At 40.1% G+C, this 23,519-nt stretch overlaps 1 protein-coding gene across 2 annotated transcripts in view; it reads left to right on the top strand.

Moving 5' to 3' along the window:
* The first annotated feature begins 305 nt into the window (after window positions 1-305).
* Window positions 306-23,519, top strand: part of fgf1 (fibroblast growth factor 1) — a 51,268-nt gene continuing 28,054 nt past the window's right edge. The window contains exon 1 of one of the 2 annotated variants that reach the window (XM_031897741.1): window positions 306-564. The gene's annotated coding sequence lies outside the window, so the exon portion shown is untranslated. Of the gene's footprint in view, window positions 565-2,673; window positions 2,755-23,519 lie in introns of those variants that run through there. The other variant, XM_031897742.1, reaches the window with a different exon arrangement.

Below are 23,519 nucleotides of genomic sequence, written 5' to 3' on the forward strand. Positions count from 1 at the left end.
ATATAATTCCAATAATGTCATCCAGGAAGTATAAAATTGCCTTTAAATTGCCTAGAAGAAGATCACAACCTTGTAACCTGGGAATATTTCCAATCTAAAAATATCCACAGTCAGTTGAAGGCCAAAAAATAAATAGTTTTTTTTTTGTTTTGTTTGTTATCCTGCTTCACTGTTATGAGGCCAGAGTCTCAGCTTAGCTTTACCGCAGCCTGCACTGACCTGCTTTGCCCAGTGGGAGAAGCTGCCAGGCATGCGCGTCTCTGTGCCAGTCGCACTCTGGGAATATTAGTTAATGCAGTTTAGCATTTGCACAATTTGCTGGACTTTAGTTTGAAATCTGACTGGGGTCCAATAGATATTAAGAGTGAAACAGATCTTAATGGCAGATGGGAAAGGATAAACCTACGCAACTGCTTGAATTCTCCCACACCCAAGGTCATAATAATATTCTGGAAATTGTATATTATCCTGACTGCAGGAGCACCCTTTCTTAAATAGCCAAGATATTACGAAGATTCGGGCCTAAAGAACACAGCAAGAAAGCCTGAAGCCCACAAGTCTGAGGTAAGCAGTGATTTGGGGTTTTACCAAATTAAATGTATATCTTATATAAAGTTGATGTGAATTATAGCTGTTGCCATATGCAACAACTGAACGGCACAGCCATTCCGGATATAAATAAACACAAACGGGGAGATGAGGAAATTGTATCCTGTTGTACAGAGATGTTTCATTTTCCCAAGGACATAAGAAATGCGGGACGGGGAGGGGAGGCAGCAGGCTGCAGGCTTGTGCAGATAATCTAATAATTAAGTAACCGGTACTGATCATGTTATTTAATGCTACATTTACATGAAAGCCTTTGCTGTGTATACTCCTTCAGTTTCTTAGAAAAATAGAAAATGCAGTGAAAACAGATAAAATAAGATGATGAACTGTGATTACTGGCACTGTGGTTATTTAGACAGTGACAGCAGGACTACCTCATATCTTATTGTTACAGAATTGCATTGCTTGTCTGTAAGTGAGAGCTCTATTCTATGGTTACTGGTTAAAGGGATGATCCCTATAAGTAAATCATGATCCCACTACTACACGAAGTAACAGTCATTCCCTCATAGAAACTCTAGTCTACAATGTTACATTTACTATTGCTGAGTGCAACTTGAGTTCATTTATGCCAGAAACACTGTTGTCTTGGCTGAACTTAACTTTACATTAAGTACAGATTTACCAAATCCAGAGTTTGATTCAGCATTCAGTTGAATCTCAAAACTTTTTAAAGGCTTTGAATTTGGGAGACATGCCCAAAGTGTCCATTAGAACTACATCAAAACTCCTAAAATAATATGACTTTAAAGCTCTGGACAACAAAAAAAAGCAACAATTTTTGAGCACATTTTCATTTACACACATTAATATGAATATGATGGTTCAGAATCCGTTCAATAATCAGATAGATCTTTTGAGAAGGATATGGCATTTGGTTGAATCCAAAAATTATAGATTTGGCAGTCAATAGTAAAATAAAACACAAAAAATAAAAAAGGGTCTCTACCCTTTCTAAATTGGGTGTGTAAGTTGGTCATAGAAGGCAGCTGAGCCTATAAATGTATTACTACCAAAAGCAAAATCCCTAGCTCAATACTCTCGACCAACAAACATGATATAATGTAATGTTAAATGCTAATAAAAACACATTTCCATTCTAATGCCCCAAACCTGGCCTCTCTATATTGAAGACACATATCAGATGTATCATTAATGTAGGCAATACCTATATGCAGGGAATTCCAACTTTCTAGAAATGGCCATGCCAATGACATCCTTAAGTGCACTCAAAGTTAAGGCAACAAATAGTGCAATCGGTCATTTTTGCACTTTATTCATGAAGAGGGAGTAAAGGGAGGCACATAAGTACCCCGGTGCAGTAAATAAGAGAATCAGATCAGACCTTTACTTGCATTAGGTGACTAAGTCTGTAGCAAACTCATTTGCTTAAACAAAAGATACATTATGCCTTCCATGTCCATTAAGGTAAGAATAATTAGAGAAATAAAAATAAATATTCAGACTAATATCAAGTAAATATTTAAAGGAAATGCAAAAGTACAATCACTGGGGGTGCCCTGTTAGGAGAAAACCGCCCCAGCCTGGGGTAGCTACGAGAGAGTGATTCTCTTCTTTCTTCTGTCTTTGCGCCGCTTGCACATGCCCAGTAGAGTGAAAAGCCAAACTTTAACACAATAGCCGCCTTTTTTACTCTACTGAGCATGCGTCAGCCCCAGGATTCCAAAGATAGACAACCCTGGGCTGGTGCAGTTTTCTCCTAACCGGAATACCAACCTGGGGTATAAGGGTATAAGCGATTACACCCCCAGTGACTTTCTCTTTCTCCTCTAACACGCACAAAACATTCTGTCAGATTTTCGAATGGAAGCATTTCTTTTAATAAAAGGTTTCCCAGCTGCTTCTGTTACAGTTCTACAGCAAGACTGTTAAGATACAAAGAGTTGTTTAATATATACATGACTCAGCTTGCAGCTCTCTTTCTCTGATGTTATGTAAAATAAGGCATTACTTGGTAGAGATGGCTCCATGGAACGATGAATCAAGCAGGCGTTATGATCTAGGTGGGTCTTACCGACAGCTCTACTCCTCCCCTCCCTTGTCTCTGTCCCTCTGATACTTCCTTTAAATCTTCCTATAAAGGACACTTGATCTACTGTACAATCTCTGCATCGCATTCCACAGGTAGGTGACAGCTTATTTACGTGACGGTGCTTTGAATACAGAATGTGTAAAGCAGATTTGGGAAATGTAAGGGTTAAATAAGGTGTTATTAGAATTAGAAAGCAAAAATGAATTCTGATTCCATTCTGAAACCATCATGGTGTTAGAAACTATTATTATAAATCTTTAGTTAAACAGCCCTGAGCCACAAGCAAAATCGTTCTTGGAATGTGGGTGCAGGGAAGCAGGGAGGGCTGGAATCCTGCTGGATGTTTATTGTCAGAAAATGGCTGCATGTTCCGGTGCTTACTGGTACATAGCCCTCCCTCACCTATTTGGCAAACTTTACAGATCATTGCAGACAGTTTTGCAGTTTAGATTTCATACAGTAGAGATTTTACATGTTACAGAATGTCAGGACTTTCTTATTTAATGTAAAATGTAGGATACAAGGAGGAGGAAAGCAAACCATGCCCATTTCTGAAGGCCATTCCCTTTTTAACATCACTAAAAAAATAAAAAACAGAGAAGGTATTACATTTTTAAGAGAAGAGCCCTAAATTAACCCCTCATTTGTTGTTTTTCGAGATCTCTGATTGAAAACATGAGACATGAGCCAAACCAATGGCATCATATAATATTAAAAAGGGGATTGACAGGAGCCTCAGAGAATGTTGATTATGGGTCTTCCCAACTTAGACCAGTGATGGTCTCCTGTTACTTGCTAGTGCTAGGGCCAGTCTTGCCCCTTAAAGTGGAACTCCAGCTTCCAAAACAAAATTTGTTAAAGGAGAAGGAAAGGTAAAAACTAAGTAAGCTTTATCAGAAAGGTCTATGAAAATACAGCCATAAACACTCACAAAAATGCTGAGTTCTCTGTCAAAAGATTTATTGTGTCTGTAATTCATGTGCCAGATACACACAGCTCTCTTTTCTCTCCTGCTCCCCCTCCCTCAAGAATGCTAAAACTCACCCCCCCCCCTTAGGAATGTGGATCTGAGCCAATCAGCAGGAAGCTGACTCATAGGGGCTGATTTACTTACCCACGAACGGGTCGAATGGAGTCCGATTGCGTTTTTTTCGTAATGATCGGTATTTTGCGATTTTTTCGTATGTTTTGCGATTTTTTCGGATTCTTTACGAATTTTTCGTTACCAATACGATTTTTGCGTAAAAACGCGAGTTTTCGTATCCATTACGAAAGTTGCGTAAAAAGTTGCGCATTTTTCGTAGCGTTAAAACTTACGCGAAAAATGCGCAACTTTTCGCGTAAGTTTTAACGCTACGAAAAATGCGCAACTTTTTACGCAACTTTCGTAATGGATACGAAAAACTCGCGTTTTTACGCAAAAATCGTATTGGTAACGAAAAATTCGTAAAGAATCCGAAAAAATCGCAAAACATACGAAAAAGTCGCAAAATGTTCGTTTTCAAGTCGGAACTTTTCCAATTCGGGTCGGATTCGTGGGTTAGTAAATCAGCCCCATAGTCTTACTAACTGAGCATGTTCACTTGGTCTGGGTCTCGGTGCAGGAGTGAGGCATTATGGGAACTTTCTTTACACAGCTCAGCGTTTTTTCTTCCTGTTTGGCTTCTGATCATCTGAACAGGAGAAATATGGGGAGACTTAAGGGCACTATTGAGACAACTGAAGGTATGCCTGCAGCTTGAGATTAACTCTTTATTAGCCTTTCCTTCTCCTTTAAAGAGCCCAAGACAACACAGAAACCCCTAATATACTTATCACTGTTCCTTCAGAAAGTGTGAATAAATACCATTTTTTGATGCTGAAATTCAGTTGAAAAATAGTCATTCTCTTTCTGCATCATTTAAAATCCTGACAGGGAAGAACAGTCTAAAACATTAATGTTACAAATAGTAACAACTTCTCAACAGCTTGCGGACAGGAAGCAGGAACTACATAACCCACAATGCATTGCACTGTGATCTTCCTTTCCTTAAAGGACATGTAATCCCCACACAAAACAATTTAATCAGTGAACAGCTTTCTTGAAATATTTCAATAACTGCCACTCTGACTGTCCAGAGGTTAATAGTAAGGCTCTAACATCTCCTTAATCACTTAGATTTCCTTCTCCTCCTGTAACCCACTCGGCTCCACCCCTCGGAAATTTGCTTTGACTTCTGGCTTACCAGACATGCTCAGTTGTTCTAAACTCAGATTACTAAACATGCCCCCCAGTCTAGCAGCCAGTAAAAAGATGGCATTGCTGGTTCCCATAAAAAAAAATTTCTCGCAACCAACTCTCCTGAGCTCAGCTCAAACAAAGCAGAACTTTTATCAGAGACAGTTGTGCCTGTGTGAGCCTGTATTCTTGATGAAATGTATGCTGAATAAGAGTCTGTGTGTGCATGCTGTTTGCAGATTTAAATGTTTCTGATTATGTATCAGAGGAAAAATGGCCACCGGTTGAAAGCCGCTATTTACTTTAGGAAAATGTGATGGGGTTAGCAAGCGGAGGGGATAAATACAGTACAAATGATGCCATTTGGGTGGGGGAGATGTGCCCAACTGATATACATTGTAAGGCAAATGTAGGCTTCACATGTCCTTTAATGACATAACATGAACAGGGAATTTGGGGATTTGGAGGATGCAGGCTAAAGACAGGCTGAGGACAGTCTACTTAGGTAACTGTTCCAAACCATATTATTTAATAGATATATATATTGCAAAATTGTTTACTTTTCAAAAAGCTTAAGTTGTGTTTGGGTAAAGTTCTCCTCTAAGCTGCAAAGTTGGTGCATCCTTTCAGTGTTTTTCAAACAGTGACAGATTCCTTTGTAAGAGTGTAAGTGGACTCAGGGGCATTGCTAGCGGTGATTTGATAAAAGTTTGCCCCAATTCTAGTAACTCATAGCAGCCAGTTAGCAAGTATCTACTGGTAACCTGTTTCTTAGCAAACATCATTAGTGCTATTTAAATAAAAGATATCCATTAATCATGCAAATTCTCCAACAGGGCTAATTGATGTGCTCTAACATCACTTTATCTGTATAATTATTTATTGGTAGCAACGTATTGCTGACTTATGCACATAGCTTCGAAATGGTACAAATATGGCAACAGGGTTGCTACTTGCCCGGTTTTGACCCAGACAAGCCAGTTTTAGGGAGGGCTGTCCAGGTCAAAAACAGTGCCCGTTTTTTCCAATTAGCGAAACTGGGCAGGACTCTTTTAGACTGACATGCCCAGGACGTTATCAGCCCTGCCCCCAACATCACCACTGTGATGTCACTACTCACCCCCTGCCTGGGTTTCCGAGAATTGGAAGGTGGTAACCCTATATGTCGACCTATGGTCCAAGTCCCTGTTAAAGGTTACCCATAATAGTACAATTGTAGTATTTGATACTTTACTATTTTTACGAGAAAATGCCCCACACAAGCTATATGTTGTCTGCACAGGAAGCAACTCCAAGTGCTGGAAGCCACATTGGGACACACTCATGCACATAATGTGCAAACTCCCCAGCTCACTCACTATGCGTATACGCAACTACTATGGGGTAGTTGATCAATCCAAAGTCACATACATGCAGAAATGAGTAAGCTTGAGCACTTGGTCATTGTGTGCATGTGAGTGCTCCCAGCACAGGCGACAAATGTGAGTGCTCCCAGCACAGGTGACAAATGTGAGTGCTCCCAGCACAGGTGACAAATGTGAGTGCTCCCAGCACAGGTGACAAATGTGAGTGCTCCCAGCACAGGTGACAAATGTGAGTGCTCCCAGCACAGGCGACAAATGTGAGTGCTCCCAGCACAGGCGACAAATGTGAGTGCTCCCAGCACAGGTGACAAATGTGAGTGCTCCCAGCACAGGTGACAAATGTGAGTGCTCCCAGCACAGGTGACAAATGTGAGTGCTCCCAGCACAGGCAACAAAACATTATTTTTCCCCCAATAAGTGGGGTTTGTAATAGCCTGCACCTCCACAATTCAAATGGTGAAAAGCTACCACAATGCATAATCTTCAGACACACTTTTCCCTGTTGTGGGAATATTAATGCCACAGGCTTCTGACCACAGCAGCTTAACTTACCAAGGACTGGACTGAAGTAAATGATTTTTGTAATATGCCTCTCTCTGGTAATAAATGGTAAAAAATAGCAAAGGCATAAATTGGGGTTTTGTAAAATTATTTCTATGTTTTCCTTCCATCAAGTAGGGAGGGGAAGCAGCTCTGGTTTTGCAAAACTGACTTTGGCTTGACAATGAGCCAGAAGTATCATCTCTGCTGAGGGCTAAACTGAAACCAGCTTTGTGACAAACTCCTTATCAGCACTGATTGCAGCTGCAATAAGTTACACCTAAAGCTGTCTCAGCTAATTTCTAATGGTTTTTAATGCTCTAATAGTTTCACATAGTGCTGATTATGATTTTTATTTTGTCACAAGTGTTTATAAGTTTTGCTTTCTGGGTCATGGGCATTGCCATTGCCAAATGTATGCACTGCTATACTGTATTGCAATTTCTTTTTATTATTCTGGATATGAGGATATTCATGTCACCTTTGAGTTGCTTTAGCCAAGGATGTACTCCACAGCCAACCACTCTGCACAGGCAGCATTCATTTTAATCTTTGTCTGACTTTACCACCCAAAGCTTGGAAAGAGTTGTTCTGAAGATTTCTCCTTTGTGGGGCCCCAGCAGATTATCTGACTGTGGACTGCAGTCATGACTGATAGAGTTCACAACTGATTAAAAGCTATCACATTTATATCACTCTTATTTTGTTGTTCCACCTCAGTGTCACTGAGAAACACTGGGTCCAGATGTACAAGCTAGCAATGGGCCACATACAGTAATTACCTCTGAAGATTGGTCTGGTTGGCAAAATTCTAGCTACTGCCCATTTTGACATGGGGTCATGGATTCTTACATACAATACGAAGTGGGTATGCACCGAATCCTGGGTATTGTTCTGGATTCGGCAGAATCGTAGCCATTTTTTGCAGGATTCAGATTCAGCCAAATCAAATAACCGGACCAAACCCGAACCCTATGTATAAAACAAAAATTGCCGTACACTGGCATTTTCCGCTGCATTTTTAGCCACCACTTATTCCAGGGCAGAAGGAAGCTGTGATCTTTTGTCACCTGATCTCCTCCCCCATCTCCCACGTCCCATGCCAGGTTTTCTGTTACTGAAGGAAGAAATATGTATACAATTATTTTAGAGTTTTTCTAGGAAAATATATTAAGTTTTAAAAATGTGGCTGTGATGTTAAGTGGGTGTACGGCAGTGAGGGAGTGGCCAAAAAGTGGGCGTTTCGTCACCAGCCCTTCCTATCCACAGACTTCGCTTTGGAAATCTTGTAACAATAGATAACTTCAGTGATGGTTTGGGTGACTTTTTAGCAAGGAAGGAAAATGCAGGGTTACTAAATGAACTAAGTTTATCCAGAGACTACCCTGTTGCCATTCTGGAGTCAGGAACAAGTTTTTTACCTCTCTGAAGCAATTTAGATGGGGTTTCATGCCTTCCCCTGGATCATCTAGCACCTAGGCAGGTTTCATTTGAGCAATAAGGTTGAACTTTATGGACTTGTATTTTTTTCAGCTGTAATAACTAACTTATTATCAATTGAAAACTAAATATTTGCATCTTAAAATAATATGAACATGCAACAAACATGGTGCTTTGAAAGCCAGGCATTCTCTTTGTCCTTGGAAGCTCCAAGAGAAAGATGGAAGTTGAAATAAATGCTTGAAGATGGGCTCCTAATTTCTGTGCAATCACTGGGGGTGCCAAAATGTTAGGCACCTTCCAATGATTGCAATCACTTAACTGATACCCAACCAGCGATCCTCTTCTGTCTTCATGCTGATTGAACATGCACAGTAGAGCAAGAAATTTAACAAAAGACTATCAGGGGCACAGGTAAGTGACAATCACTGGGGGTGCCTAACTTTTGGTACCCCGGTGATTGTACCTTTCCTTCTCCTTTAATACATCTAAAACACCTTGTGCATTTTTGTGCTTTGCACCTTGACAGCGCACAGAGCATGTGCTGTGAATCAGCAGAAATGATGATGGGGAGCGACTAGGGGCATCTTTGGAGGCACAGATCTTCCCTCCAAAGGGTTGTGGTGGCCTATGATGGTACGGAGTCCCACAACATAATGTGCAGCATTTCTACCCTACTTCTTTTTTAAGCTTTGGTTCCCCTTTAATGGGTAATCATTGAGTGCAGAATACACTTGATGGATTATTCTTTAGATGAGATATCCAAGAAAGTTGTTTCAGCTATTGAGTTACATTTATAGGCCTGTGCATTCTCCATGCTTCATGATTTACATATTTGTAAATCCTTAGCAACTCTTATGCCATACCCTTTGGCTTTTTTTAAGAGAGTGATAATAAAATAAGAGAGACAATAGGGGGTTAATTTACTATGCACCTTTTTGCACTTTGCTTCCTACCCTGCACATAAATGAATTGCCATGTGATGGGTGGGAAGGACAGGACTGCCTTCCCTTGTATCTGCATAAAGGATAATTTCCCTAATAACTTGATCTCCTAGAAATTAAACTATAGCCTGTGTATGTGCAGACTAGATGTTTTATCTCACTCATTGCACATCGACAGCGAATCACTACAGAATCCAAAAGCTATAAAACAGCTAGTGTTGGAATGAAAGATATTATTTACACCTATGTTTTCGATCTAAAGGCATTTTATATATGTAATTTATCCCAGTATATATATCCTATTGTCTTTCACAATAAAGCACTTTCCAGCTGGACCCAGCCTTTTCCTCTCAGTTGGATCAGGCTCAGTCTTTCCTGATAAATGGCCCACCCAGGTTTTAGTATTAACAGTGACCTTCTCCCCACCTCACAATGCACAGCTCAGTCCAACAGACACTTCATTATGCTCAATGGGTTTTATAGAACATTACAGATGTTATACGTAAGCAGAACTCTAGTGAGAGAAAAAGCTAGCGAGCTGTTATATATATTATGGAGGGTTTTATTTTTAATGAAACTGGGAAAGCTGCATGACCTATGGAATGGTTACGAATGAAGCGTTTGCCAGGAAAATAACTGTTGCATCTAAATAATGAGTCAGCTGGGTAGAATATTCTTGAAAGTTATTAACAATGATCTGAACTAAAGAAAATCCTCCCACTTATAGTTTAGCATAACTGTAGAACTGCAGAGAACAATTTAGTTGCAGAAAGTAAAGTAACAGACTTTTTTGTTACGCCTGGTCCAGCACATACAGTATGAGTAAGTAGACATGTAGAACTATTCCAATCCTCCCAGCAAATTTCTCTTAAGAGCTCTGTCACCTAATGGTCCTATTTGTTTGTTGGTCTGGGTCTTTATGGTACACTGTATTTCTGGTTATTCAAAGCCCTGAGCAAACAGCAGTGCCCAAGCTGTTATTATGGCAAGCATTCTCTTCATGGTATTTATACCTCCTATTTTAGTGCTTAAGTCCTATGTTTGTTGGCAATGTGTATTTGTATCATTCTTTATGATCTTTTCTGCTACTGAAGAAAATCCTGTGAGATTTCCCCTTTTATAGCTACAGGAGTCCTGTGTTTCCGCTATATGGGAGAGCAGGTACACTATAATTTGGCATGCCTCCACCCAGGGTCAGGGCAAACTGGGCTGTAATACCCCATCCTGGAAACGTCTCTGATCTACAATCACACACAGAAATGCAGGACACTGTTCCTATAACTTGCATACAGTGTGCCAGCCAGGAACAACATAAATAATGCAGATTGTTTGGTCTCTGAATTGCTGGGTGATCCACACTTATGTGGCAGTTTCTTCAGAGCCCAGAGAAGGACTTTCTTTGGTTTTCCGTACCCTGAAAAGAGCTTGCTTTGTTCTTTAGAGCAGTGCTGTCCAACTTCTGTTGTACCAAGGGCCGGAATTTTTCCGACCTACGTGGTGGAGGGCCGATAATGGAAGCCAGTTTTGACCACTCCCCTTTTTGAAACCACACCCATTTGAAACCACACCCATGTTATCACATGACCATACCCATATTAATGGTTGTAGTACAGCAAAAACCTGCCATACTCTGCCTGCCCTACCCTGCCTGTGTGTGCCATACTCTGCCTTCCCTACCCTTCCTGTGTGTGCCATACTCTGCCTTCCCTACCCTGCCTGTGTGTGCCATACTCTGCCTTCCCTACCCTTCCTGCGTGTGCCATACTTTCACTGTGTTTGCCATTCTTGGCTGGTTTGTGCCATACTCTGCCTGTGTGTGCCATACTCTGCCTTCCCTACCCTGCCTGTGTGCCATACTTGGCGGGTTTGTGCCATACTTGGCCTGTGTGTGCCATACTCTGCCTGCCCTACCCTGCCTGTGTGTGCCATACTCTGCCTTCCCTACCCTGCCTGCGTGTGCCATACTTTCACTGTGTTTGCCATTCTTGGATGGTTTGTGCCATACTCTGCCTGTGTGTGCCATACTCTGCCTTCCCTACCCTGCCTGTGTATGCCATACTCTGCTTGCCCTATGATGCCTGTGTGTATGGCACACACAGGCAGCCTACAGTGACACAATGCTGGCACTGCTCCTACAGTCTGCACAATAACTATATATTAAAAAACTTTTTAATTGCAGTACCACCTCAGTATATGTTCTTTTTGTAGTGTGCAGGGATTATTTGTGGGTACTGCTCCTGAGGTGTGAACAGGGGAACAATATGGGTGATTACAGCCTGAGCCTGAGGTGTGAACACTGCAGGGGGTGAACAATGCAGAGATTAAAAGGTGTGAACAACACAGGGAATTACATATTTAAACAATACAGCCTGATTACAGCCTGAATCTGAGGTGAAAACCATGCAGGGGGGGCAGTTAATCATAGTACTGATACCATTTAAAGCTTACACAAGAGTAAGCCATCAAAGCAGCCAGACAGGTGGGGGGCCACACAGAGGGGGGCCCGCGGGCCGCCAGTTGGACAGCACTGCTTTAGAGCCCTGACAAGCACTACCTTCCCTTCCCCACCCTAAACAGAGTGTGCTTTTCTGCCACTGGGCTTTTCTACTGACTTTTTACATACAGTAATGTCTGGGACCTTATAGCACCTTTATCTCCCTTTGCTGCTTCTCTGTCTCCCAGCATTTCCTCGGCAGGCCTTCCTGCCTGTCAGCTCACAGCTCTGTGGGGACTGCACTCCCTCTTTGAACAGAATCAATGCAGAGGATGTGACACAGCTGTGAGGATATTCTTGAGAAGCTTTAACAGAGGTCTGGGCCTACACAAAAACCACATATGATAGAATTATAGCCAGGCTTTCACCATGCTTGTTTTTGTAGATGAAAGTTGTTTATAATTATAACTATATTGAGTCACTTTGAAGTGTGTTTACAGCCCAAAGAGTACATTAAATGATTCATTTCCAAGAAGACCCACAAACATTGCATCACTTGTTGTCTGGAACATGTTATCTCCGAAGATGTACTGATATGAACGAAAACATTGGACAATGATTGGTTGAGATATTAAGCAAGCAAAAACATTGGACATTGATTGGTTAACATATTGGACTTAGGGGAGCTGGGAATAATATGAAGTGAATTTGGAAGACTTATGTACAACCTATTGTAGATCTGTGTTCCCCATTGGTGCATTAAAGCTTATCTGCTTTATCAGTGTCCAATGTCCTGGTGGAAATTTGTAAGGAGAAGATTTTCTCCCACAATAAAATGCCTTACACAAACTACCTACATTTTTTTTAAAAAAAATACTAATAAACTCATTTCCACAAACGTCTGACATTTACTAAGTCTGAACTGAAAAAGTCTGAGCGGGAAAAAGTCGCAAAACTGCAACTTTTTTGAATTGCGGCACCGAAACCTCTACTTTTTCAAATTGTTGCACAAAAGACCAGCGTCTAAAATCTGAAAACAAAGCAAATAAGGATCATCCAGGGAAGGGACATCTGCAATCGTCTTCTACTTGACAACTTCTACAAGTTCTTCATTGACGTCTATGAGTTTTAGCTGCTGAATTGTCAGATTTGGTTTTTAGTGGTTTTGTTGCACAGTAAATTTTTTTAGCAACTTTTATTGCTAAAAAATCTGAAACAGAAAAAAAAAATCTAACCTTTAGTAAATGGCACCCTTGGTGTTGCCACCTGGTCAGTATTTTACCAGCCTGGCTAGTAAAAAAGATGTTTAATCCAAATTTTATTAGTAGGGAAGAATGATAAATAAATAGGAAGGCTAGTATTTTCTTCCAAAAAAGGTGGCACCCTTACCAACGTTAGCTGTGAATTTTGTCATATATATGGCTTGGGTTGTGGGTAGGGTTGCCACCTTTCTAAATTAATTTTACCGGCTGTGAGGGAGGGGGGGGGGCAAGCAAAAAAGGGGAGGACAGTGACGTAACAGGGGCAGGACAGTGACGTAACAGGGGCAGAGCTATAATGCAGGAGCAGATGGAGGACGAGTTATGCAGTGGCTTGGGGGAAAAATGTGGGCAGATCAGGGTCAGGCCAGGCGTTCATCTTAAGGGTATTACAAATTTACTGGCAACTACATCGCTGGCTAATTTGGAATACTAGTCCCAGCCTTGGCAGGTATTTTATTTTACTGGCCAGGCCAGTAAAATAAAGGCCAGGTGGGTTTGGGAACCTCCCTTTGAATCTTTTGTATTTTGTTTACTGTTACTAATCTGTCTTTAAAGGGAAAACTTCTGTATACCCACCTTTTGCACATAAGATAATTCAATAAAGCTTATGTAGAACAGGTTCAATTTCAACATTACCCCCTCCCCCACCTCTCCCACTCCTTATTGTGTTTTAAGGTAATGGATTCCTGACCTTTTCTGCTTCCATGGTGGGCTGTGCACAGATTTTCTGGAAAGCAGGGAGACTTAAAGTCCCAGAATCCATAACATCAACATGGGACAAGGTGTGGGTGGTGTTAAATGACTCTGGCAACCCAAGGGAGGGTGGGGAAAATGACCTGTCATAGATGCTTTTCTTGCATTCTGAGGAATCATCTATATGTATTGTGACACAGTCACTGGAAAGAGCCTGGAAGGAAGGTACATTCTCCCAGAATGCTCTATAAGACAGCAGGTGGGGGTAATAATAGAAGCTTTATTGAAACAGGCTGGGGGAGCCAGTGCAGGTGCTGTAGTCACTGACACCTGGTGGGATGATAAATGCGACTGGGCTGCGAATTTAAATGGTTATACACTTTTTAGGAGGGACAGAGAGATTAAAAAGGGTGGAGGGGTTTGTCTTTACGTAAAGTCAGATTTAAAGCCATGTAATAAAGACATTACCAATGAAAACGTCGAATCTCTTTGGGTAGAAATTTCAGTAGGGCTGAAGGTCACAAAGAAAATGATCATTGGTGTATGCTATAAACCACCCCGTATAGATGAGGGGGATGAGGCCCAGCTATTGTTGCAAATGGAGGAGACTTCAAAACTGGGTCAAGTTGTTGTTATGGGGGACTTTAATTATCCGGACATTGACTGGAGTAATGGGGTGGCTAAGTCAGAAAAAGCTAGTAGGTTTGTAAATATGCTAAATGACAACTTTTTATTTCAGGCAGTTCAAGAACCCACTAGGAATGACGCTATTTTGGACCTGGTGATTTCTAATAATAATGAACTTATCTCTAACATTTGTGTGGGTGAGCATTTGGGGAACAGTGATCACAACATGGTCACCTTTGAGATAATGCTGCAGAGACAGCTCTATAAGGGAGTAACTAATACGCTCAATTTTAGACGTGCAGACTTTGCCAGTATAAGGGCATCTCTGCAATGTGTCAACTGGGAAAGGCTTTTCATGGGGTTAGACACAGAAGGAAAATGGAACATCTTTAAAACATTGCTTTGTAGGTATACACAACAGTATATCCCCCTTGTAAGCAAGGAGAGGCATCGCAAAGCAAAACCTTTATGGCTGAATAAAAGTGTTATTGTCGAGGTTGGTAAGAAAAAACGTGCTTTTAAAGCATTCAAGTTAGCTGGGACAGCGGAAACTTTCATCAGGTACAAGGAAGCAAATAAAGCATGCAAAAAAGCTATCAAGCAAGCTAAAATAGAAATGGAAAGGGATATTGCAGCTAGGAGTAAAAAGAATCCTAAATTATTTTTTAATTATGTGAATAGTAAAAAAATGAAGCAAGAAGGGGTGGGAACTTTATTATCACGGGGGGGTACGTTGGTTGATGAGAACGGGGAAAAAGCTGAAATTTTGAACTCTTATTTTTCATCTGTCTATACATCTGAGGAGCCAGATAATGAAGGCTTCCCTTGTAATATGCCCAGTTCTAGTAATTTAGCTACTGGCGCGTGGGTCACTCGGGAGGAAATTCAAAAGAGACTTGAACATGTAAAGGTAAACAAAGGTCCAGGGCCGGATGGGATTCATCCCAGGGTATTAAATGAGCTGAGCGCTGTGATTGCCAAACCTCTTCACGTAATTTTTCAGGATTCATTGAGGTCTGGCATGGTGCCAAGAGACTGGCGGATTGCTAATGTGGTGCCGTTATTTAAAAAGGGATCCCGTTCTCAGCCTGAAAACTATAGGCCTGTTAGTCTGACATCAGTAGTAGGAAAACTTTTGGAAGGGGTAATAAGGGATAGGGTACTTGAATACATTGCAGTTCACAATACTATTAGTTTGTGCCAGCATGGTTTTATGCGTAACAGATCTTGCCAGACTAATTTAGTTGCCTTTTATGAGGAGGTGAGCAGGAACCTTGATGCTGGAATGGCAGTTGATGTCATCTACTTGGACTTTGCTAAAGCGTTTGATACAGTACCTCACAGAAGGTTAATGATCAAATTAAGGAATATTGGCCTAGAACATAATATTTGTAATTGGATAGAGAACTGGCTGAAGGATAGAGTACAAAGAGTGGTGGTAAATGGAACATTTTCTAATTGGACCAGTGTGGTTAGTGGAGTACCGCAGGGGTCAGTCCTTGGGCCTTTGCTTTTTAACTTGTTTATTAATGACCTGGAGGTGGGCATAGACAGTACTGTTTCTATTTTTGCTGATGACACTAAATTGTGCAAAACTATAAGTTCCATGCAGGATGCTGCCGCTTTGCAAAGCGATTTGACAAAATTAGATAACTGGGCAGCAAACTGGAAAATGAGGTTCAATGTTGATAAGTGCAAAGTTATGCACTTTGGTAGAAATAATATAAACGCAAACTATCTACTGAATGGTAGTGTGTTGGGGGTATCCTTAATGGAGAAGGATCTAGGGGTTTTTGTTGATAACAAGTTGTCTAATGCCAGGCAGTGTCATTCTGTGGCTACTAAAGCAAATAAAGTGCTGTCTTGTATAAAAAAGGGCATTGACTCAAGGGATGAGAACATAATTTTGCCCATTTATAGGTCCCTGGTAAGGCCTCACCTTGAGTATGCCGTGCAGTTTTGGGCTCCAGTCCTTAAGAAGGATATTAATGAGCTGGAGAGAGTGCAGAGACGTGCAACTAAACTGGTTAAGGGGATGGGAGATTTAAGCTATGAAGTTAGACTGTCAGGGTTGGGGTTGTTTTCTCTGGAAAAGAGGCGCTTGCGAGGGGACATGATTACTCTGTACAAGTACATTAGAGGGGATTATAGGCAGATGGGGGATGTTCTTTTTTCCCATAAAAACAATCAACGCACCAGAGGTCACCCCTTTAGATTAGAGGAAAGGAGCTTCCATTTGAAGCAGCGTAGGTGGTTTTTCACGGTGAGGGCAGTGAGGTTGTGGAATGCCCTTCCTAGAGATGTGGTAATGGCAGATTCTGTTAATGCCTTTAAGAGGGGCCTGGATGAGTTCTTGATCAATCAGAATATCCAAGGCTATTGTGATACTAATATCTACAGTTAGTACTAGTGGTTGTATTTATAGTTTATGTATGTGAGTGTATAGATTGGTAGGTGTGGGTTGTGGGTGCTGGTTTTACTTGGATGGGTTGAACTTGATGGACACTGGTCTTTTTTCAACCCTATGTAACTATGTAACTATGTAGTCACCACCTGAAAATAAAAAGCTGAGTAACTGTGAGGAAGCAATAGCCAGGAAGCAGGAACAGGAAGTAGCAAATTTAGAAAGCAGTAAGGAACAAAGTAACTTAGGTTGAAAAAAAACATCAGTCAAGTTAACTCCTTATTTCTATATAGCCCTGCTTAACTGCTAGTTAATCCAGAGGAAGGCAAAAAAACAAACAAACTAAAGTCTCTTCAATGTGTCTAAGATAGGGAAAAAAATCCTTCCTGACTCCAAGTTGGCAATCTTGATATCAACTGAGCGTCATGATTTCACATTGCGTCAAAACAATCCTACTGGGTAAAAAATTTCTCTTATATTTTTCTCTGTAATAATACCTATGTAAAATTTCTATGTAAACAGTACCTATTCCTTGATCCAAGCTAAGACATAATTAATTCTTATTGAAGGCAAAAAAATCCTATTGGGTACATTTAATGAATAAATTATTTTTAGCAGCCGTAAAGGTCAAGAAAACTTTAACTTCAACTTTAGATACCAACATTAGAAAGACCATTTTCCACAGTCCACTTTCAAAGATTTATATGTTCCTTGTCCATCGCGGCTGCCATTTTGGATAGGTATACATTATAAAGATGACAACTAAATGTGAATGCCTACTTGATCGCTGTGTGTTTGCCCCTTCCGTGTTTTGCGCATTACTATAGCAACCGCCAAATATGGTTGCTATTGGTGTGTGATCTGTAGTGGGAGGGGTATGCAGGTTTTTTGTTGGTGAGTGCTCCTGCTCTGAAAGCGCGCTCCCAAATACTTTCTACTGCACATGTGCTGCTCAGTGGTCTTTTCAAATGTGCATGTATGCCGGTCCTGGTCTTGGTGCAGGAGTGTAGATTATTGGCGTTTTTTTCTATGCGGCTTCTGATCTGGAAAACAGGCTGAATATGAGAAGAATTTAGGGCACCAATTACAGCACTGGTGGTATGCTCTAGATGAGGATTAACTCTTTAGTACCCTTTCCTTGTCCTTTAAGGTATGGTGAACCATTTCACGTAACAATCCCTTACGCAGAAACCTCATGTTCCAAGCATTCCAGATAATAGAGCCTGTGCCTACCAGTTTATTTGGTGTAGCCAGTGTTCCTATAACACACTGTAACTATTTCTATGTGATCCCTATTTCCTATACACACAAACATATCTAATTTATTTGGTTTTACTTTACTTTTCTGAATATATGATATATTATTGTCTGACACACTCATCAATATATGAGTTGCCTTATAGCAGTTTTTTCTAAAGGAAATGTTTGGGTAACTTTGTAAACACAATATTCTACAATGAAAAACAAAAAGCTACATGCAGAACCATGTTTATTTACACACAGTGCAACAAATGCCCCTTTCCTTGCATCCATTGCTGTCATGTGCAACTCTGTGCACCTGTGGAACGGAGTAAAAAAGTGTTGTAGCTGACTGCAAATGCACCTGCTATGAAAGAGGCAGCACAAAGGTATGTTCTTGCACACTTCATTTACTGTAATAGAGCATCCGGGGGAGCAAAGTACAGCCTTAAATAACAAAGCACAGTGCTCTGTACCAAACACCCAATCTGTACTATGCAATTTGTCAGCCCTCGGTGATCCAACACTTGCATCTAAGCTCTAAAATTACACATTATCTGTGAAGCCATATTTAAGGCAGTATGCCTTGCAGTTCTACAAAGAACACACAAGATGGCACTGTTTTAACATCATTATGTCTCCTGTTAAAAGAGTGGTTCTGACTGGGTTTCACTTTTGAGATGAAAAATAACAAAAGTGAAAAGTAATAAAGGTGTTAACTTTATGAGCTTAATAAGATAACAATTGTAGCAGGATTTGGGGTTTCAGCTTCATTGTAATCAGCTTGAAGAAGGTACTGGAGTGTTGAGATTATCATTTCAGTTGGTCGATAAAATATTGTCCATCTACAATGCTGGGATTACCATTTTAGTTAGACAATAAAATATTGTTGTTACTTTTCACTTTTGTTATCTTTTCATTTCAAAAGCGGTAACCATACACTGGTCCAGTAACTTCACAAAACTATTTAATGCTTAAATATGCTTAATGCTTAAATGCATTGTAAAGATTTGCGCTCTGGATTATACATGATAAAGACCCCTTTGTAGAATCTAAGCCATGTCAGACCAGTGTCTTACAGCTCTACTCACCTTTAATGGCTGCCTCCATGGCTACACAGCAGCTTATTTCTATGAATGAAATAGGTATAGGATCTATTATCCAGAATGTTTGGGACCTGGTAGGGATCCCCATACCTTTAGTCTGATAAAGTGTATAATTTATATAATATTTTATATATGGTGTGAATACACATAAAACTTGAATCAATTTTAATGCACCCACACTTGAACGTGCAGTTGTAGATGACCCTTAAAATAGCCCTATTTGTTAGCTTCATCTGAAATTACGTTTGTAGACACTCCAGCACTAATGCTGTTGGAACAATGTCATGCCACAAGGGGTACAGGGTAGTACAAAGAATGGGCACTCCAATACCAAATATTAAAAACTGCAATAGGAGCAACGTGATACACCTATGATAACTAATTAATATGTATTTTTCAAAATGCATCAGTTAATAGAGCTTCTCCAGCAGCATCCTGCATTCAAATCTGTTTTTCAAAAGCGCAACTGATTTTTTAATATTTAATTTTGAAATTTTACATGGGTCTCACCAAATTCTTAATTTCCCAGGGTGTCACAACCATGTGACCTGTGCTCTGATAAACTTCAGTCACACTTTACTGCTGCGCTGCAAGTTGGAGTGACGTCACCCCCTCCCAGCAGCCGATCAGCGGAACAATGGGAAGGGAGCAAGATAGCAGCTCCCAGTAGATATCAGAATAGCACTCAATAGTAAGAAATCCAAGTCTGGCTTGGGACTCCTCCAGTTACATGGGAGTAGGAGAAACAATAGGTTACCTGAAAGCAGTTCTAATGTGTAGCGCTGACTCCTTTTGAAAGCTCAGGCTCAGGCACAAAGCACTGAGATGGCGCCTACACACCAATATTACAGCTAAAAAACAGTGTAATTTAGAAATAAAAAGTACACCATAAAATACATGACAGAATCCCTTTATGTGATGTCATCTTATTTATAAGAATCTCTAAAAATGCAAGAGCAGTGACTAATGGCTAACCTCCCTTGGCTAATGTACCAAGCTTTGTTATTACCCTGCAAAGCACGTGAGTTACAGTATTTTCCTTCTGTACAGTAGATGCTAAACATATTCATGTTAGATTTGGCTGTTTAAAAGTGTTTTTTGTACATTATACCCAGATTACATCCAAAATATCATTACCTTAAAACAATAGTCATATTTTTTTTCATTTGCATTCCACTTCCATTTACTTCCATGCATTTGGTTTCACAGTTTCACAATTTTAGCATTTATGCATGCAGATAAACTCCAGACAGCAGCACCCTCTTCTGAACGAAAAGAAGTCTGCAGTTAGCTTAAAAATTTTCTCTTCAAAGGACTCATTTATGAAGCCAAACACAGGTGCAAACATGCTATTTTTGTGTGCTTAAACACCATTTATAAAGGCACTTGTGTCAGTACACCTTGAGCTATGCTTGCACCTTGCTTTTATACACCAACTAATTGTGCTTTGCTTAATAAGGCACAGAGCAGGGTGACCAGATCACTTGAAAGTTCAGGGACACGTCTAAAATCCAGCTAGCCTAGTAAAACTTATTTCAATTTATTTTAAATGCAGCCCTGCAGCATGTATTTATTAGATGTGTCCCTGAATTTTCAAGTGGTCTACCACTGCAGGCAGGACAGAAGCACCCTTGCATGCAGGGCATGCACCTTCAGGTGATCTTTCCATAATTTGAATCACTATACCTTAAAACTGCTTTAAAACATATAAATACTAATTAAACCCAGTAGGATTGTTTTGCCATCAACATGGATTTATTCTTGGCTCAGAATGTGATTCTACCTTAGCTAGTAGGAGTATTTGTTATATAAGGCCTTCTCTCACAGCTGGGCCCTAAAGATGCTGTGTGGTATTTAGAATGCCAGAAGTTTTTAAACATGAAACAGGTTTATTTAGCAACACAGGGCTAGTACTCACCTGTACCAATGATCTGCAGAGGTGGATGGGTTGTAGCAATATACAAGTACAAAGCTCAAATCTGGCACCACTGTGGAGATAGTTTGGCAGGCTAAAGATACACCTTTATGGAATTTCAGCTAGTGGTCTATGTCCCTTGCAGTAGGAAGCTCAGGGAACAGATACTACCCTAAGCCCCTTTCCTTTCTGTGGTCCCTTCACTTTAAGAGCAGTAGTGCCGTGGCAGAGCCAACTTCAGATATTAATTTCAATTTGAAGCTTAGTGCTGTTCTTTTTAGCTAAATCTGCCTAATTTACACTCCTGGAGTGTTCTATGATGGTGCTGTTTCTGTCTATTTACCTCATTCACAGGGTCCCTCTTCACTAAAGGGGTTGTCTCTCTAGGGCACCCTTCTTACTTGGGTTTTGTTGTCACAGGTACACCGGCAGATGGGGGCAGAGGAAGAGACCTCTGTTACTAGTGACTATATGAAAGTATGAAAGTTTAACAGAAAATGGTTAATAGAGGAATGACTATTAACCATAAATATACTGGTGTTGGGACAAAACAGTAGAGGGAAAATAGTATAATAGGGGATGGACCAAGCCATACGGTAATTTAACCATATAGGTCCCTACACTTACATGCAAAAACAAGGCAATGTTTTATTATTAAAGAGGAAAAGTAAATAATTTAAAAAAATGAGTTGTTTAAAATGGACTATAAGGGAGATGGCCGAGCTGTTTTAAAATTTGAAAAATGGGTTGGATAAGGTATACCGTCCCTGTATATGCAATATATATTAATATCTTTACATACATATCTTTACTTAACACTGCAGGGCACAGCAGTGTGTGGTAAAAGGAAGGAAACCAAAACATTACCCTGCAAATTAGAACTTTGTATAAATTAGAACATTGTTTAAATTAATGGGAGAAAATTCTTTTGATATCCAAAAGATGTTATAGATCAGTCATAGTGAGGTGGAAGGTGATACAATGAAGGGTTAATATTGGTGCAAACTTACATATAAATCTGAGGGTAAAAGGAATTACTGCAATTGTCAAGAATCTCCTCCTTACCTTAGGCCTACTTTATGGAACTGCTTCTTATTAAGCCACTCTCGTTCCCAAATGTCCAAACTAAGCTCCCCCTGCAGTAAATGTACATACCTAGTCAACAACTATTTTCATTTTTGTTCCTGTCTGATAAATGTTGGTGCAGTTCTGCATTAATGCATGTGTGGCCGCCAAGTGTTTATCCTACAAATGAAACAGTTTCTCAGGTTAAAAAAAAAAAAATCTTCACCGAGTGTCGGGGAAAGTGTAATGGAAGAATTCCAATGGCAGGAAGTGGAATATAATATAGTTCTGTCCAACTGTTGATACAGAGCCTCAGATTTTACATGTGCCAGAGTAGGATAATGGCAGCTTGAATGACATATTATTCCTCTGTCTACTTCCTTTTTTTATTTGGTTTTGTTCTAAATGGAAAGGGAAAACCACAGAACAGATTCCAGGAGAAAGGAATCTACTATTTTCACTGAATCTGAACTTTTTGTGAAGAAAAGAAGCAATGTTAGCACTAACAAAAGCATTCTTTCTCAAGGTTTCCTGAGCTAAAGCCTTTTAGATACCATGTCAAAGGGAAAAAAAAAAAATCACCATTTTTTTCTAATCATGCTTTTGTACTACATGTATTTATTTTTCTGTACAGGAAGTGTCCAAGAGTACAGAAAGGAGGTATCTTGTCCTTTGAGAGAGATGGGTTACAAGCAAAGAATATTCTTCAATAGCCCGGTACTTTATAAGAAACTGCTTCTAAAACTGAAGTTCTTCTTGTACAGTGGTTCTCTATCTGCTCTGCTATACAAGCCCACAATTCAAGGCAGAGCTCACAATATTTTGGGTGCAGTTTGAAATTCCTAAACAAATGCAAAAAAACATAGGGACTGATTTATCAGATACTGAACTGGGAGATATTTAAGGTTAATGTTAAGTTTCCCGAGGGTCAGGATGAATTGACACATTTATCAAAGCTGCTTGTCAGTTTGGCTACTGGAGTAACACTGGTCAGAGTTGCTCCATGACAGCACTGTACATTATTACCTCTCTGAATCTGTACTCACTAATGCATAACACATGCAAGGAGAAAGGATTATTATTTTATTATTAACATGTATTCATAAAGTGCCAACATACAGATTTACATACAAAGGTTATGATAACTGATAAGATAACTGATACAAGGTTACGAGGGCTGTGCCAAAAAGCTTGCAATTTAAACATCCAGGCAATTATATTCTGTGCTGAAAGGATTTGTTCCAGCTCTGGAAATAAACTGTTAAATCTGAAAGTGTCAATAAAGTTTTACTGACCCTTCATAAGTCAGCCGTTTCCATAGGCATTCAGTAAAAAACACTGTAATGACACAAATACATTGTATACATTTATTTATACATTATATATAATACAATTATTTTGGCCTGCCTGCCATCAGTGGTGTAATTACTCTGTGTTTGGCTCCCCCACAAAAAATCTTTTGGTGGGGCCCAGTGCGAACCTTACCCTTCCCCCATCCCCCAGCATGCATCCTCCGGCTCGCTCTCCTACCTAAGAACCGTCCAGGAGCGCGGATTTATGATTTATTTTATGAACCGCGTCAGTGACATTTTTTTTTAAAGGTAAA

This window comes from Xenopus tropicalis, chromosome 3 (genome assembly GCF_000004195.4).
Source record: "Xenopus tropicalis strain Nigerian chromosome 3, UCB_Xtro_10.0, whole genome shotgun sequence".
Classification (NCBI taxonomy): domain Eukaryota; kingdom Metazoa; phylum Chordata; class Amphibia; order Anura; family Pipidae; genus Xenopus; species Xenopus tropicalis.